The sequence below is a fragment of the Archocentrus centrarchus genome, chromosome 13 (genome assembly GCF_007364275.1).
Source record: "Archocentrus centrarchus isolate MPI-CPG fArcCen1 chromosome 13, fArcCen1, whole genome shotgun sequence".
NCBI lineage: Eukaryota > Metazoa > Chordata > Actinopteri > Cichliformes > Cichlidae > Archocentrus > Archocentrus centrarchus.
Window position 1 is genome coordinate 34,130,732 of NC_044358.1, and position 16,700 is coordinate 34,147,431.

General features: G+C 40.7%; 1 protein-coding gene across 1 annotated transcript in view; it reads left to right on the forward strand.

The window, feature by feature from the left end:
- The window catches only part of LOC115790497 (Down syndrome cell adhesion molecule homolog), a 99,715-nt gene that overhangs the window by 62,259 nt on the left and 20,756 nt on the right, over positions 1-16,700 (forward strand). The gene's annotated exons all lie outside the window — the stretch shown is intronic.

A 16,700-nucleotide genomic window follows, 5' to 3' on the forward strand; every position in this document is an offset into this window, starting at 1 on the left:
TTAACCCCATTTTTTTTCCATTTCAGTGTGAACACGATGATATGACACACGCCATGCACATTTGAGACTGAAAGGTCATTCTTGACTTCTTAAATGTAGCAGCTGAGAAAAACAAGGTCCCTCAACAGTCCACAAGATATTTGATTGCATCACATGAGTTTCCTGATGGACAGTTCCTTCTTCTATATGACAAAAAATGCAGTTAATCCACATCATATAGCAGAGACCAAAGGCTTTCAAATGTTTTTTGAAGCACTCTTTTGTGGATTTATGTTAGATCTGTATAGATACTGAATACATATCCTACTGAATGTTGAATGTAGATATATGTATATAGCCCTTATTTTGCATGCAGTAGTTGGGTGATCTGCTCAATAGCCAAATAATCAATAGTCAAATCACTACCCTGCTGCTGACCAACGACATCGCCGGGCACCCATTTAGATAGTGCCTTCCCTCTCTATAATGCTAATGTTTATGGCCCAAACAAAAAAAAACTCAATGTAGGCGGGTGAGAGAGAACCAACACACGCACCAGGAGTTTATTTCTCACAGTAGCAAGAGACATTTACAGATTCACATACAAGAATGAATGATTTAAACAACAGTAATTCAGCTGATTAAGTCATAACATGTGCTGAGTCTTTGCCTTTTTTTAATTCACAGACCTATAGTTTGACTAACTTGTTCAGTCTGTTTGTATTTGTCTCTCCTCCACTCTTCATCGTGTTGTCCCCACGTACTGTCGAGTTTAAAACCAAAAAACGTTAAGCAGATAAACAAGTGTCTCTGTAAGAGCATAGTCACATTTAGCTCTAATTTAAAACTCAAACCAACAGTGAGAAATATCTTCCTTCTGGTTTTATTTCTTTTAATGATGAAGGTGCATCAGTGTGGCTACCACACACACACACACACACACACACACACACACACACACACACACACACACACACGCGCACACACACACACACACACACACACACACACACACACACACACACACACACACACTTCAAAGCATGCAGAAGTCCAAGTTTGAGCTTGTTCTATCAATCTCATAGTAGTGATAATAATAATTCAAAGCAGCAGTAGGAAAATTAGCTAAAATTGCCTTGATTGATGAGCTATTGCTGATCACTTTGACCATCGCCCATCGGTACTACTCAAGCACGCTGTGTCAACTTCTCTTCAAGCCTTGCACATCAGTAGCTCCACCAGCAGAAACACTGGTTCACATTAAGTCTATTTTTTTGAATACTACTATCATGCTTTTGCTGTCATTTGAAATGATTTTTGATTGTGATCAAAGTGAGCATGGTATCCTGTCTGGCTCAGAAGATAACAGAGGAGTGAGCAAGGCCAGTACGGCTGGAGATCAGTAGCAGAGGCTGCCAAAGAACAGACACAGTAGTTGGCTGGCTGGCAGGCTGGTATAATAATCAGGCTGTCTACTGCCCATGTGTTCCCCTCAGACTGAACTAATATAGTTTTTGCTGGGTAATGATACCGAGACACAAGCTCACATTCCCCCATAATTGATCCTGCCGGCTACCGCCACACACTAACGAGCTAAACGAGGAGGAAAACCCTCCTAGCAACTGGAGGGTAAGAGAGGTAGAGAGACACAGAGGGAGAAAGGGAGAAAAGAGGGATGGTTTAGACAAGTAAATAAATGCATGCGAGTCAAGCTAAGGCAAAAAGAGGGAGAAAAGCTTCTAATACAAAGACACTGAGATTTTGATCTGTTACTATGACAGCGGCATGCTGTAAGGAGATCAAAGTAGGTAGTGTAAAATGGTTGAAGAGTGCAGGAGCTACTTGAGTATTCACTTTCTTTTTCTCTCTATTCCAGAGAGAATGAGCAGAGAGAGAAAGAGAGCGCGGTGCGGACAGAGCACCAGTGCACGCTACCGCTTTCATCTTTGACAACATCCATGGGGGGATTGGGCTATTGTGAATTTGGAGTGAAATATTTCAAAGGGGTGTTGGAGTGGAGCTAGGGCTGGGCTCCTTGGCTGAGTTCAGGCTGTGTTTCAGAGAGATGAAACACACCTGGTTCCCAGCCTTTCCTCTGATTAGATGAGGGTTTGTACCCAATGCCACGGGCCCTCCCTGATTAATCTGCTCTTTATTTAATCACTCACTGATAGCAACAGATAATATTCTTTGAGCACACTTGTTCCTGGCAAAGCCAGCAAAGCCAGGCCTTTGTGTTTTTAAATGAATTTGCCATTGTTAACCTTTCAGTTCATATTCGTGTTTCTATTATTTGTTTTCAGATGCGCTGAAGAACAAATTGTTTTCATTTGATTTCTTGATCTTGCTGCCAAAGGTTGAATTCTTTGGCATTAGCTTAGTGTTGATAGTTGCTGATCACATGTTTATGGTCTTTTTCAGCAGAAGAATGATATAATAGATTTGCCAGTATATAGCATAAATATAAAGAAATACAGACTATATGGTCATATTGTGTTCTGATACTGCAGAGCACAGATCTAAACCTTTACCCCTCTCTCTCCCTCTCTGTCTGTCTGTCTTTCTGGTATACTTTCCTTCCCTGGAAACAGGTAAGTCTTCTATATTCTAAAATGAAAAATGTTGATTTGGTATCCACACAAAGGTCTAATATCTGCACTGGTGCCTCTCCTTTGGACTCTAATCAATATCCCCCAGATATGCACTATTCACACTGTAGCAAATGAGGGGAAAGAGACAAACGAGCTAAACTCAGCAAAGCGTAAACAATGCCCATTTTTAAATGGTGTGTGCAGAAGAAAGCCCCCATTTATGTGTATGCATATATGTGTTTATGTATTTGTGTATTTTTCCCTGCGCGCATGTGTGTGTGTACTGGCAGTTGTGTGCGTGCACCTAAAGTCTGCTGAAACGGAGAGGGAAGCTGCTGAATATTCATGGCGTCTGTGCTCGGTTGGGGCAGAGCGATAAGACGTTTATGTTCTGGCAACCTAAGAGGGAAAGCATGTGTGTGTGTGTGTGTGTGTGTGTGTGTGTGTGTGTGTGTGTGTGTGTGTGTGTGTATGTGTGTGTGCGCATATGTGCGTGTGTGTGAATGGGGCTTATGGGGTAGGGAGGGGGCAATGGGCGAGGCGAAGATGTGTCGACATCAGTGGTTTAATGGTTTGAATCTAACTTGGGCCAATTAAAAGGCATGCCGCGTGCACCGGGGTGGGCTCCCATTCATTTCGGGGGAAATTGAGGTTGAAATGAGCCATTGTCGGGCCACGTGGCCACTGTGCATGCTGAGTGGCAAGCCTGCAGTGACTCTCCAAAACGGTGGTTAGAGGACAGAGGAGAGTCTTTGACCGAGGACAAGGAAAGGCAGTGTTCGCTTTCAAAACGAGAGGAAGGAGAGAGGAAGGGATGCGCACAGGGAGAGAGGAGCGAGGGATGTAGACAGATGAGGAGAGACAGAGGGAAAGAGGAAGAAGTAGGGAGAGAATGGCAAGAGAGCTGAGAGGACAGCACACTGAGAATGACAAGTGTATATACTGTAGGAAAATAAGACAGAAATGATTATTGTTAAAAAGAAGTAGAGGTAGAAATGAACGGGGAGCCAGAGATGATGAAAGAGTAGGAAAAGATAAGATGAAGGAGACAAAGAGAAAGAGACAGACAAAAACAGCTAATATCAAAAGATGGGAAAACAAGGCAGCGAGCAGAAAGAGATATATGTGGGTGCATAGGTCGAAAGCTCTCATAGGGCTGTACATGCCCGTTGCCTGGCTGGTTGGCTCAGTAGCTCTTGCCCTCCTGACGTCAGCTGGACAGCACGGTGTGGAATTGCTGACTGAGCCCTAAGCATGCACACAAAGACACGCACGCAAAAACACACAGGAAATGCCTGCCAACACAGTGCCTAAATATTGTACATCACAGCATATCAAGCAAATGTGTGCGTACGTTTGTGTGTGCCCTAAATGAGAAGCACTAAAATAACAGACGCCCTATCAGATCTCATACACAGACAACACAATTCCTGTTAGTGCCATCAGTTTCTGTCTAACTTCAGCAGTTTACTGCATCCCTCCCTCATCTCATTCCCCAGACAAGCATGTGTTTCTGACCACTAACAAGCCCCTTGTCAAATAAAACAACAGTCCTGGTACCCAAAATCCTGATTTGAGCTGCCAGAGGCAATTATGTCACAAAACTGTCCAATCGAGAAAGAGAGCCACACAGCTCAGAGTGTATCCCTTCCTGTTTGGCTTACCCATGTCCACATGATTGGATGATAACAATCATCCCTTTGAGGCTCAGAGGCATTCTGACTGTAGAAGGAGTCTACATGCGACCTTTCGTTAATGTCACACATCACAGACTTTTATGTCACCCCAGAATGACAACATGACTTGACAGGACTCTTTAGTGACCAGAGTCGGTCTCCTTCACAGAGGGATGCAGGGCCTCATCAAGGATATTACAGAGCAGTGGGGCAAGATTAATTATTCCATTGAGATGTCTGGATTAAAACAGTAATCATACATGAGATTCACTGATTATCTGTGATTTTATATGGCTGTGTACATTATGGAGACCCTGGGGTCTACTCGAGGGGACAGGTATCTAGTGTGACTTGATTTCTTTGCCAGGTACACACATCACTCTGAAATTTCAGCGTTTCAGCACCGTGAATCTGAATATTTTGGGCTCACTTTGACACCTTGCATGCTTTTCTGTAAAAAAAAAAAAAAAAAAAAAAAAAAAAAAAGTCAAGACAGACAGCAGTCTTGCTCGGTCAGACCTAGAAATGTTTATTACTTTTCACACAGCACGAGCCCAAATTCATGTTATTATATTAATGGACAGGCACCCCCTACAAGTTATTCAGATCGCTAAAAGACAGAATATTTTTGGCAAGTACCCTATACAATAATTTGAACTAAGAGACACTGGCTTTCAGTCTGTCTCTGCAGCATGATCACAGACTGTTTTTATGTGACAGTCAGCACAAATATGTATGTCAGTGGGAACCATATTACATGCCTGCAGCACATACACTATATGAGCAAAAGTATTGGGCCACACCTCTTAATCTTTGAATTGAGGTGTTTTCATTTCCATTGCTGCAAGTGTATAAAATCAAGTAACCATGAAGTGAAAAAATGGGCTGTTATAAAGAGTTAATTGAATTGAGTTATTTGGACACCTCCATTGCAACATATCAGTTTGTGAAATTTCTTCCCTCCTACATATTTAAGCGCCTTGAAGTGACTGCTGTTGTGATTTGATGCTACATAAAGGAAATTGAATTGAATTGAAATTGAACTGATATTCCACAATCAACTGTAAGTGGTATTATTGCAAAGTAGAAGTGTTTAGGAACCACAACAACTCAGCCACGAAGGGGCAGCCCATCTAAAGTTACACAGCAGGGTTGCTGAGTGTTGCGGTGCAAACCTCCTCTGGCATTAACATCAGCTCAAAAAAAAAAGTGAACTGGGAGCTTCACGGCATGGGTTTCCATGTAAGTGTAATCTGTGGGTGACCAATTATTTTTGTCTGTATACTAGCTCGTATTATCCAGACCCTTCAGAGGGTACTCCTGACCCCAGCAACCTAACCGAGTCATTTTTGTTTCCTGAACCAAAACAATTCAGCTTCCAGCCCTGAATGTGGAGTTTTTTTTTACTGTCATTGCAAACTTTGCACATTGCCACTGCGATAGTTTTGAGATAAGCTGGGGGCACCAAGCAGTTCCATAAACTTCTCCAAAATAAAACTTATGTGGAATAACGTGTGTGGCCCACACTCATAATTAATTATTTGTTACATTGAGAGCAAGAGCAAATGACATTGTGTATTTCACTTCAGACAGGTGACCTCTTGTTCATGAGCTAAACTTTCATAATACGTAGTATAATCTGTTTACTGAAGTTTCCCAATGTGTGTATAAATGCATTCCCATCTCTATGTGTAGAACGTGTTTTGTCTAATTGTCGAACTATCAAAATTTAGGCCTGAGGAAAACTCGGACTCATTGCTTGATGTCAGATCTTGCATGCAGTAAATAACATCATGTGCGTAATTTGCTTAGCTCATTCAGTGTTGTGGGAATCACTGAACAAAGCCATGATGAATATATATATGTAAAAGCAAAACATGTGTGAATGATAGATTGATGAAGCCAGGAGGGTTACTGATGCCACGTCTGAAAAGGGCTTCAGATATTTCTGTTTTTCTGTTTTTGACACGTATCTCTTTGGCAAAAGCCTGAGTATACTAGATGCAAAGCACTTTACTCAAAGCACAATGGCCCCTGTTATCGCAGAAGCACAGCTTTTCAGTGTGTTTGCCGAACAAAATGGACACAGTGAAGTCTCTGCTGAAGTTCACGGAAAACCTGCATTAAAATTTCAAAGCGAAAAACTTTTGAATAAAGAGACCGAGGGCAGAAAGAGGAGATGAGACACAAGAGAGTGAAAAAAGGTGGATGTGATATTAAAACTGAACCTTGCCTTCTTTATGTAATTGTAAGAGTTGTCACTTAGACAGATGGATGACAAAGCTAACCAAAAAATGATTACCTTTAATATAATGGAAAATGTTCTCCTTCAAACTTTCAAGTCAAAGTTAATACAGATAGACCTTTAACAAAAGCTTTTTCAGTGTCATTGCTAATTTTCATTGTTGCATTGCTGAAAAGACAAAATGGGTAAATCAAGCTTGGTTTTTAGCAACATAACATTTTTCGGGTGGTCTCATCAGATTTAAACCCCTAGCAAGCCCCTAGATAGCAGGTCCCCGTGACTGAAAATGCAGCTGTAATTGGCAAAGTTTGCAGTTCATGGGTGAATAATACGAACCCTTATTACACTACTTAGAAAGATTTGTCTTTGAGTCTAAAAAGATAAACAAGTGATTATTAAGCCTTTGGTGTTCTGAAGCATACAGTGCAATCAGAACAGAGAAACAATGATTATCAGTTACAACTCGCTAAATAGCTGTGTGTCTTTTAGTTTAACGTTTGCCACCTGGTATTTCACAGTTGTTAACAGCTGAGACATCAAATAGAGGTTAGAAACAGCCAGCTTCATTAGATGCTCATATCAAAGGGCCTGCACACCTTTCGTCCACCCACACAGGTGTCTTCATCTATTGTGGATGATTACAACTTGTCTGAGGACTGTGTGGGTGTGTAGTGACTGTGCCTGACTGACATGTATGTGACCCTCCTCTTAGTTTTGTTTTTGCACCTGTTAGGATAGAAGATGTAATCCTTCCTCTGCGCCTTTTTGTTTTTCCACAGCAGACCAGTGATGTTATTGAGCAATGGCTTTGTTCTACCCAAGAAGGATGGCAGTTAACCGGTTAAAAATTAGCCACATTGAGTACTTTAAATGGTATCCAGCAACCGTTAATTTCATTGTTGTCTTGAATAAAATACCCTATGGTTTTATATAGTTTATATATGTAATTTATAAACACTCACTGGCCACTTAGGTACACCTGTTGAACTGTTCTTTTAGACAAACGTCTAATCAGCCAATCACATGGCAGCAACTCAGTGCGTTTAGGCATGCAGACATGGTCAAGACAGCCTGCTCAAGTTTAAACTAAGCATTAAAATGGGGAAGAGAGGTGATTTAAGTGGCATGGCCATTTGTGGAGTTTACAGAGAATGGTCCAAAAAAGAGAAACTATCCAGTGAGTGGCAGTTCGCTGGGAGAAAATTTCTTAATGCCAGAGGTCAGAAGAGAATAGCCAGACTGCTTCAAGCTGACACGAAAAGAGTAACTCAAATGACCACTCGTTACAACCAAGGTATACAGAAGAGCATCTCTTTAACACATAACACATCGAACCTTGAAACAGATGGGCTACAGCAGCAGAAGACCACACACGGTGCCACTCCTGTCAGCTAAAACCAGGAAACGGAGGCTGCAATTCACACAGCTCACCAAAATTGGACAATAGAAGACTGGAAAAATGATTTCTGGTCCGATGAGTCTCAATTTCTGCTGCAACATTCAGATGGTAGGGACAGAATTTGGCAACTTGAAAGTGTGGAGCCAGCCTGCACCATGTTATCTCAAACTCAAATTGGATTCTTGAACATGACAGTGAGTTCGTTCAAATCAAGTGGCCTCCACAGTCACCAGATCTCAATACAACAGAGCACTTTTAAAAATTTCCTTTTTGATAAAGTTTATAGTTAGGGCTAGATCAGGTGACTTTGAACCCTCCCTAAGTTATGCTGCAATAGGCCTAGGCTGCTGGGGGTTTCCCATGATGCACTGAGTGTTTCCTCTTCATTCACCTCTTTTCAATCTTTGTGTGTTTATACACCACTCTCCATTTTATCTTACAATATAAAGCACCTTGAGGTAACTAATAAAGTGGCCGGTGACTGTGTATGTACAAATTACAGCAACTAGCATGTACAATATATTTTTATAAATTGATATCAAATGACCTGTTTTTGCAGCTGGGTACACACAGAGGGTATTGTCTGTGAACAGTGTCAGAATTTTGGTCACAGTACAATAACACACTTCAGGCTACAGGTTGTGATGCTGGAGTGAAATCCTGAATGTCGTGTGGCATCATTTTCTTGGCACTCTCGATACTCTTGCCCTTCTCTGTTTTTTTTTTTTTAATCTTTTCTTCAGATACTCAGTTTTTCTCTCTTTGCTGTCATCCCTTATCTGCACACACTGACTTTTATTAGTGCTTGCATATAACATAACAGGCACACATGTACTCATTCCCGCCACTCCTCCCACTTCCTAACATGACTGTGACCTGCTCTCGCAGGTAAATTGGGGCCTGAGGCAAGAATGTAATCCAGGGCATGTTTCTGACCCTTTTACATGCTTCATTGAGTCATTTCTCGTAAAACAACAACGTCTATATTGTGAAATGGATTCTGTTGTTACTCCTGTTGCTTAATATCAAAGCTCAGGCATTATAATTTTGCCGAGGGCCATATCTGTCAAAAATGTGAGACGTAGTTACGTGGATTATTTCGAGCTGCCATGTTCTCTAGGCCAGACTTAGCCTAGATTTTTTTATTCATCTTGTTTCATTGTGTTATTTCTCTGCACAATCTGTTGAGGTAAAGATTCTGATTTTCTGAGTGATGTTGCATTTGGCAGTTTTTAGCAGCTTTATGTATTTTATTTAATATGGTTTACCTATCGAGTGGTTCGTTATAATAAAATGCCATACTGCTGTTTCAAAACAGTGCACCATTATGTTACATCATAGCTATTATGATCCTAACACTACATATGTGCTGACCTTTTCCAAAAGCCTTTGAAAGGGTAGCCATCGATAATGATACATTTTCCAATATCCGCCTAATTTATGACAAACGCTGTCAGTACTTTTTGTCTTTTCTCAGTGAAACAATCAATATACAGATTTGTATCTGGTTCTTTAGGGTACTTTATGGTACTGAAGATGTAATGGAAGCTAAACCCACTGCACAACCTAACATTTGTTCTGTTTACCTCGTTACATCGCAAAGTGTGTCTCTATTCTTAGTTTGCACTGTTGCCTGTTTGTCTTGTGCTGACCGGTAGGATTGGGTGATATCTGCTTGTCATACTGTCCTAACAATTCTCCAGGGTATGGGCTAGAGTATGACAGGATCTGAATTCACATTTTATTTTAAAAGTTGTGCTGCTGTTGAGGGAAGTCATTCATCATCAAGTCATAGCTGAAGCTACAACCCGAACTGGGATGTCAAGTATGCTGAAATAGCTATTAATGTCATCATAGTACAATAAGTGCAGCACTGCAGCCCAGGCAGCTCCACTCTTCTGGTATTAGCAGCCTTAGTGGATGCTATGAATGAGCAAAGTAGGAATTGGGATCACGTGTCATAATGTCAGTGCAGTATTTTGAGCTAGAAAATGAGCAGTTGTGTTGGATTGTGTGAAAATAAACTAACATTAGCTATTCAATTGGAACACTGCATAACCGCATACCATACAGGCATGTGGACATTAACGTACAAGGTAAGAAGGCTCCTCATGCTGGTACTGTAACTACTGCAACTGCTACCACCTTCTATGGATTCTTGTTGGAGGACCCGTTGATGCTTGTAGTTGCTGACACTGACATCAGTGGACCAAATGGAAACGATTAGCTGAGGGTGATGCGACACTGCCACTTTGAAGTATTACCCTTTTTAGACACAACTTTTGTTTTCATCAGTGGGACTAGACCCAAAATACTGCTAAATAGTTTAGTAGTTACAGTTTGTTTATTGCTTGCCGTCCGTGTTTCACAGCTCCCTGAGCAAAGCTGACTATTCACCAGCAGAAGCTGAGACCTCATTAAAGCGCCATAGCTTCTCTGCGTGAGTACATTTTAAACAAATCGCTAACGTGCACTCCTTTTAGAAAAAAGGCTCAGTGAGATGAATTAGAAGGTCATAACCTTGGCATTGGTTCTCTCCCCTGCAAGGACTGAGGCTTGAACCCTTGTCTCATTAGTACATTTTTTTTCCCATCCTGCTCAGCAGACCTGATGTAAGGACACTGAGTGATTCATTTGTGTCACTGTAATGGCCAGGTTTGTAAGTGTTCCCCATCTCAGTGCTGGAATTGGCCCTCATTCTCAGGCGTGACATTGATGTACTGCAGCTGATGGGCAAAATACATATTTTCCTTGTGTTTAGTTGCAAATTTTTTAGCTTGTGCTGCTGCTCTGTATGTAGAGATAATGCCATAGTGAAACACTCCATCACATCCAGGTGCATTATGTCTATTTATTAAATGTATGAGTACTGTATATATGGCATAGTATGCATGCTTTTGCCTGTGCAAAGCAACCCCAGAAATCGATTACTGAGGAGGCCTGACAGCTCTGCTCGCCGGATGCAGTAGAATACATACTGTAGCAAGGGAGCACCATCAGTTGCCCTGACAACACCAGTGCCTGTCAACACCTCTGTCTTAATAGTGACAAATTGTACTTATTACATCAGCGTTAATTCCCCCCGATCTCCCTCAGATGAAGATACTTAGCCCCGCGCTGATCAAATTGTGTCAGCATAATTACTGGGAACAGAACCCTATTAAAAACCAGGGCCTCAGACGCACTGTCCAGACTCATCCACAGGCCTATCACTCAACATGCATCTCTGCGTAGGATGTAAGGGAGGCGGGAGGAAGGGGGGGGGGGGGGGGCAGAGGGTGGAGAAAGACAGGGAGATGGGGGATTCAGGGGGATGTGGAGGAAGGGTGGGGGATTGTTATTCTGAGGCGGTTGTATGCACAAAGACTGCTGGAGTTGTTGTCGAAATATTTTTTTGACTGATGGTTGTGCATCCTTAAAAGAAAGCTCTGACTTAGAAAGATAACTGAGAAACATCCAGTTTTTTAACCATTAACTAGAGCTGCTGCTTCATGTGGTGACAGAAAGTATTATCAAAAAAATGAAGTGATTCATTTTGAGATACTCTCTTTGATTTTTAATGTCTCTTGATTTTTAAAGGATGGTTAGTTGCAATGAATATCAGTTGACTGAAGATCCCCTCAACTCTGCAAAGCATTCAAGGGTCTTCTAACCACTGGTTTTCTGTCCCCTGACTTTATACTTTACTTTCACTGTTTTCTCCTCTAAAGCAGCTTGTTGGAGTTGGTGGAAGCCAAAAACTGAGCTAAAACAAAAGAGTATATTTTGCCACATCACCAGAAACATGAAATTAAGTGCTAATTTTGAGATTTCTAGGTTTAGTGTTAATTATAAATAATTATGGTCCGTGTACATTTCTTAGGCATTGACTATCAGAGTATGAAGCACTAGAAAGCTGTACATTTATAGGGGTATTTATATTCCAAAAATAGGATTCTCCCTTCCCCTCAGAGTGAGGTGAAATTGTTTTTTGATAAAACAATATCATTTATCTTAGGAAGCTGTTGGGAAGAGGTGTTTATTGGGAAGTCAGATGAGGAAACATTGGGTCCCTGGGGTGAGAAGACGTTCAGTGTGGGCTATACGGAAAATAACTGATTAAAATTAGAAATTTTAGTGTTAGCCTAGTTTTAAAATAACTGCAATTACCATAAGCAATTTTCACAGCTCTATAGATATGGATTTAGCATCGCTAGTAGCTCAACAGTGAATTAAGTCTCTCTCTCAGTGTGCTGGTCCTGAATGGCGCTGGATTGGAATTCACAAATTAGTGTCGTCTGATGGAAATGTGCTAATTGCTGTTGTTAAGCTGCTGCAATAATTAGGTTATGATGGCAGACTGCTACACATGTTGCATGCACGTACACACACGCAACCAAGCAGCCCGAAGCCAGCATCCCCTCTCCAGTATGGTGGAAATAGAAGGCTAGATTTAATTACTCATTTTACAATCCATCTGTGAGTACAATTTTCCAGACAGAGTCCAACACAGAGGGCAACAGTTGACAATAGTTCCTCCTGCTGTGGCTTAAAGAAATCTTTTTAACTGCAGTGCAGTGTAGTGCAGTAAGAGTATGCTACAGGTAAATGAAAAGATTAGGCTGCAGGCCATTTGGCTATGGAAATGTCTATGAAGCAAACAAAGCACAGAGGTTGGATGATAAACATAGTGTAATATGAGCTGGGATCTTCTCCACAGATTAACGCGAGCTTTATAGGAAAGGCTGTTTTTCAGATGAGGTCACTCTGTCTACGGACCAACATTGTATCACCCCAACTTTTCACCATGGATTGCTGCCTGGCTGACAGCATGCTAAACTGAATACAACAAATTTAATACATGCAAAACACAGCAGTGGACCCATATTATTTCAACTGAAATGATACATCATTCTAAACTATCATGTAACAAAACTTCAAGTGAGGGAAGCATAGCTCACAGGTTAACCACATACTGTAGTAGCATAGTTGATACTTGGGAAAAGGTTCACATGTGACATGTGGCGCTCATGTGTGTGGATGGCATTTGGGTGGCAAGACTCACGGCCTTAAATAGTGTTTTTATTTAGACTTTCTGAAACCAACAGTGCAAAGAACTGATTTCTGAAGCTAAGATCAGCCAATGATCTCAGCTTCAGCCAAGACCATTGGCTGAAGCTGAGAGAGATAGTGTTGTGTTGTTTGTGCCTACCTGGTTGTGTATCTTAATACCTAATTTCCTCCCTTTTTGCATTCTTACTTAACTGGGTGCACTGATTGAAAAGGTTAGAGACCGGAATTTTGAGGCCAGTCAGCCTCATGTATGTTCCATGACGAGTCAGTCTGTATCATGTATATGCGCCGTGTGCACAGCAGCAGGCCAATAGTCATGTGCACATTTACAGCTACATGCTAACGTGTTGTTAGCACGGAAGCTCTTCACAGTTAGTGAAGACACAGAGTCCACCATGAAAAAGACATTTACAGTCACTCCCATCCAACTGAAAACGGACATTTTTAGGACGCTAACAAAGTGGCTAAAGCTAATCAGAGCTCAGAGCCAGTCACAAGCTAGCAGCCTCAGTATGAGCAAAGGATCAAAACAGTGGAGACAAGTGCAAAAGATTACAGGGAGGATGTCCTGTTATCTGGCGAAGTTATAAACATACTAGAAAATGAAGTAAGTGCCTGATATTTTTGATTTATTATATAAATCTTTCACACCTGCCTTTGTTTGGTAATACAAAATGTGTCAGGTAAAGGTGGGTGTACAGCAGCTCATTTTCAGGTAATTATTTGTACCACTTTCCAGTAGCAGAGGACTTTATTATTGGTTGTTTAAGTGAGAGAAGATGCTGTAACTTACTGCAGTTTGGAGAAAATTGTAAAGTTTAATAATTTCTTTTATTATGAAAATCAAACTTTGCATTAAAGCTTGGGTGATCGGTTCATAACTACTTTAAAGATCAGTAATATTAAATAAACATAAAAAAGCTCAACACTTAACCTGAATACATATGAGAACAGAGCATAGAGAAGCAGGCGAACTAAAAAACATGACTCATTTTGTACCTGTGGCATTGTCTCTGGAAAAGACCGGAAAACATGTCTGTCCTCCTGCATTGCTGAGATATCTCTTTAAACCTATGTTACTATTTTACTGCTGACGTTACCCTGACGTTCTTCGCACAGACTTGCTTATCAACATGCTGTTTAATATCTCCGAGCTTCAGCAGTGATTACTGGATCGCTAACATCATCAAAGACATCAGCACCCACCAGACTCTTTAACCTTGGAGACCTGATTCTCTTTTTCAGCAGTTTCTGTTAAATGTGTCTGCCTAACTGTATGCCTGTAGCCTAGCTCAGCAAGATGCTATACATTAATGTAGAATTAATCCTCTCTCCATGCAGTCTTGTCCAAAGGTGCCCTCCTGTCACAAACCAGTCCTTACTTAGCTCCATCAATCACTGTGATTGTTCATTTGTTATTGGTAACATGCATTGTAGGGCCTTCATCTCAAATGATTAAAAATGAAAACACACTTCCTGTAGTAATATCGTACCAATAACAGTTTTGGTTAAGACTGAATATATCAGTTCAGCTTCAAATAATCACACAGTCCTTCAGCCAGAGGACATGAGTTAGCGCCCTGGCTGAGACTTAATTTTACATTCTTTTCCTACTTGATTAAGTTCAGGAGAAAAATTGTTGTTTGGGTTTGAATGCACCCTTTCACAATGTAAAACACACGTTAAAAGGTAAACGTCTCCCTTCTGCAGCAAGGTTTTTAGATGTTTCCTGCTACAGTGACAACTGCAGCGAACGCTTTTGCCCACAGTTTCCATTTTAGATGTTGAGGGGCTCCTGTTGAATTCTTTGTCTAACCTGTACATTGAAAATGATGCTAAAAGGGTACCCACAGTGTGAAGCGTAGCCTTGGTCCTGAAAAAGTTTCTGCATGTAAAGAGTTGGGAGTAAAAATGTGTTTTTTAAAAGGAGGAAAAGAAAACTCGTCTTCATTAAATAGTATGATTTTAATAAGACCGAGTCTGTGATATAGATGTCCATGGTTACTGATGGTTGCCAGTTGTTGCATTTAATACCTGGTAAAGCATACTAGTCTGGTGAATGTTGCAATGTTTAAAGACCTTTTTAAAGAGTGAACTGGATATACAGTATGTAATAATAATGGAATAATTTTTTTTTTTTTTTTGTAGTTTGACCATGAGCCAAACTTTGAATTTGGAGAATTGCTACCCCATAACAGTTGGTATAAAACGATGCTGAGTCACAGCGGCTGAGTCATACAGATTTCAGCATCTGTGACACAATATCTGAAACTGAAAATAAAAATTTGTCATGATTGCATGTTAGGAGTCACTGCATGGGCTCACGAACATTTCAATAAACCAGTTTAGTTTGTTGCTGCATTAACAAATGAAAGTTAAAAGCATGTGTGTGTGGTTTTTTTTTTGGGGGGGGGGGGGGGGGGGGGGGCAAGATGCAACACAGTTGTTCAACTTTTCTTTAAAACCTGGTTTCAACATTTGATTAGTCTCTTTTTAATAATTAAACAGTGGCTCTATATTAATTTGCAGATCACTGCATTCAGTTTTATTTATTTTGTTTTACATAGTGTCCCAACTTTTCTTGGAAACAGAAAACTGTTAACGCACCTCTGCCTGCTAGATCTTCTATCAGTCCTAATACTGTACCTCACAAAAGCAGTCTGACCTGTACCGAGACCTAAGCACCATACTGAAATGGGGATGCACAAGGAGGGCATGATTTATTAAAATGAAATGTTTCACTTGCTCAGTTGTTTATTAAATATGAATGGTTCATCTTGTGGCAGTTGGACATTTTTTGCATGAATTATAATGCACAAATTATTCATGATAAATGAAAAGTCATGTTTAATTCACAATAACATTGGTATGACACTACAAGTCACTGCGTTTCATTCTGACTTTTGTCGTAACAGTCTTTAATCTGGAAATATTTATTAAATTTTTTAAAAATAAAACCTTAATGGACAGCGTTTTAGTGTTATTGCAATCAGGTTACCTTTAAGTATCATGGTGCTAAATGGTGTTTTGCTATAGCTGCAACACCTGAAAGAGATGCTGAAAATATACATTGTGACACTAACACACAGGACTGATATCTTCATATATATTCTATGAATGCTACAATAAAAAACTTGGTTTTATTTTCAAGTATTGATTCATGTACAATTGGACATTCAATAATTTAAACATGTAAAAGATTTTGTAGTATTCAGCTACTGTGTTTGGGTAACAAAGCCTAAACACTGCTAGTATGAGTATAAGCTGTGGTTGCTGGGGATTGTCAGAGTGATCTAAAGTTTGTTTCATTATTTCTGTGAGCAGAACGAAGAGATGAGAAACCCGAGAACCAGGTTTTGAATAGGCCTTGCCCGCAGGTCATATTTTCAGGCATAATTTTACCTCCTTATTGTCCGACAGCACAGTGTCCGTCAAAATATCTTGCACCCTTTTTTTTGTGGTCAGTATCTCGGTAAAGGAAGGTGTTTACTTGATGTGGGCGTTTGAGACTGCAGGTTTCATTGCGGTGTTCTGACACAGCCAGCCACTGTTTTAGCATTCAGAACACAGAGGGAGAGACAGGAGAGGGGGAGAAAGAGAGAGACCAAGCGCTAGCGAGTGAAGAAGCAGGGGAGGAAGTAGAGTGAGCCAAACAGGAACACAGAGGTTTTTGTGGCTGAATAAGAGACAGAGAGTCTCTTAGTATTCCAGCTCTGATGCCAAAACTTTGACTGAATCAAGGATGCTTTCTTCACTCG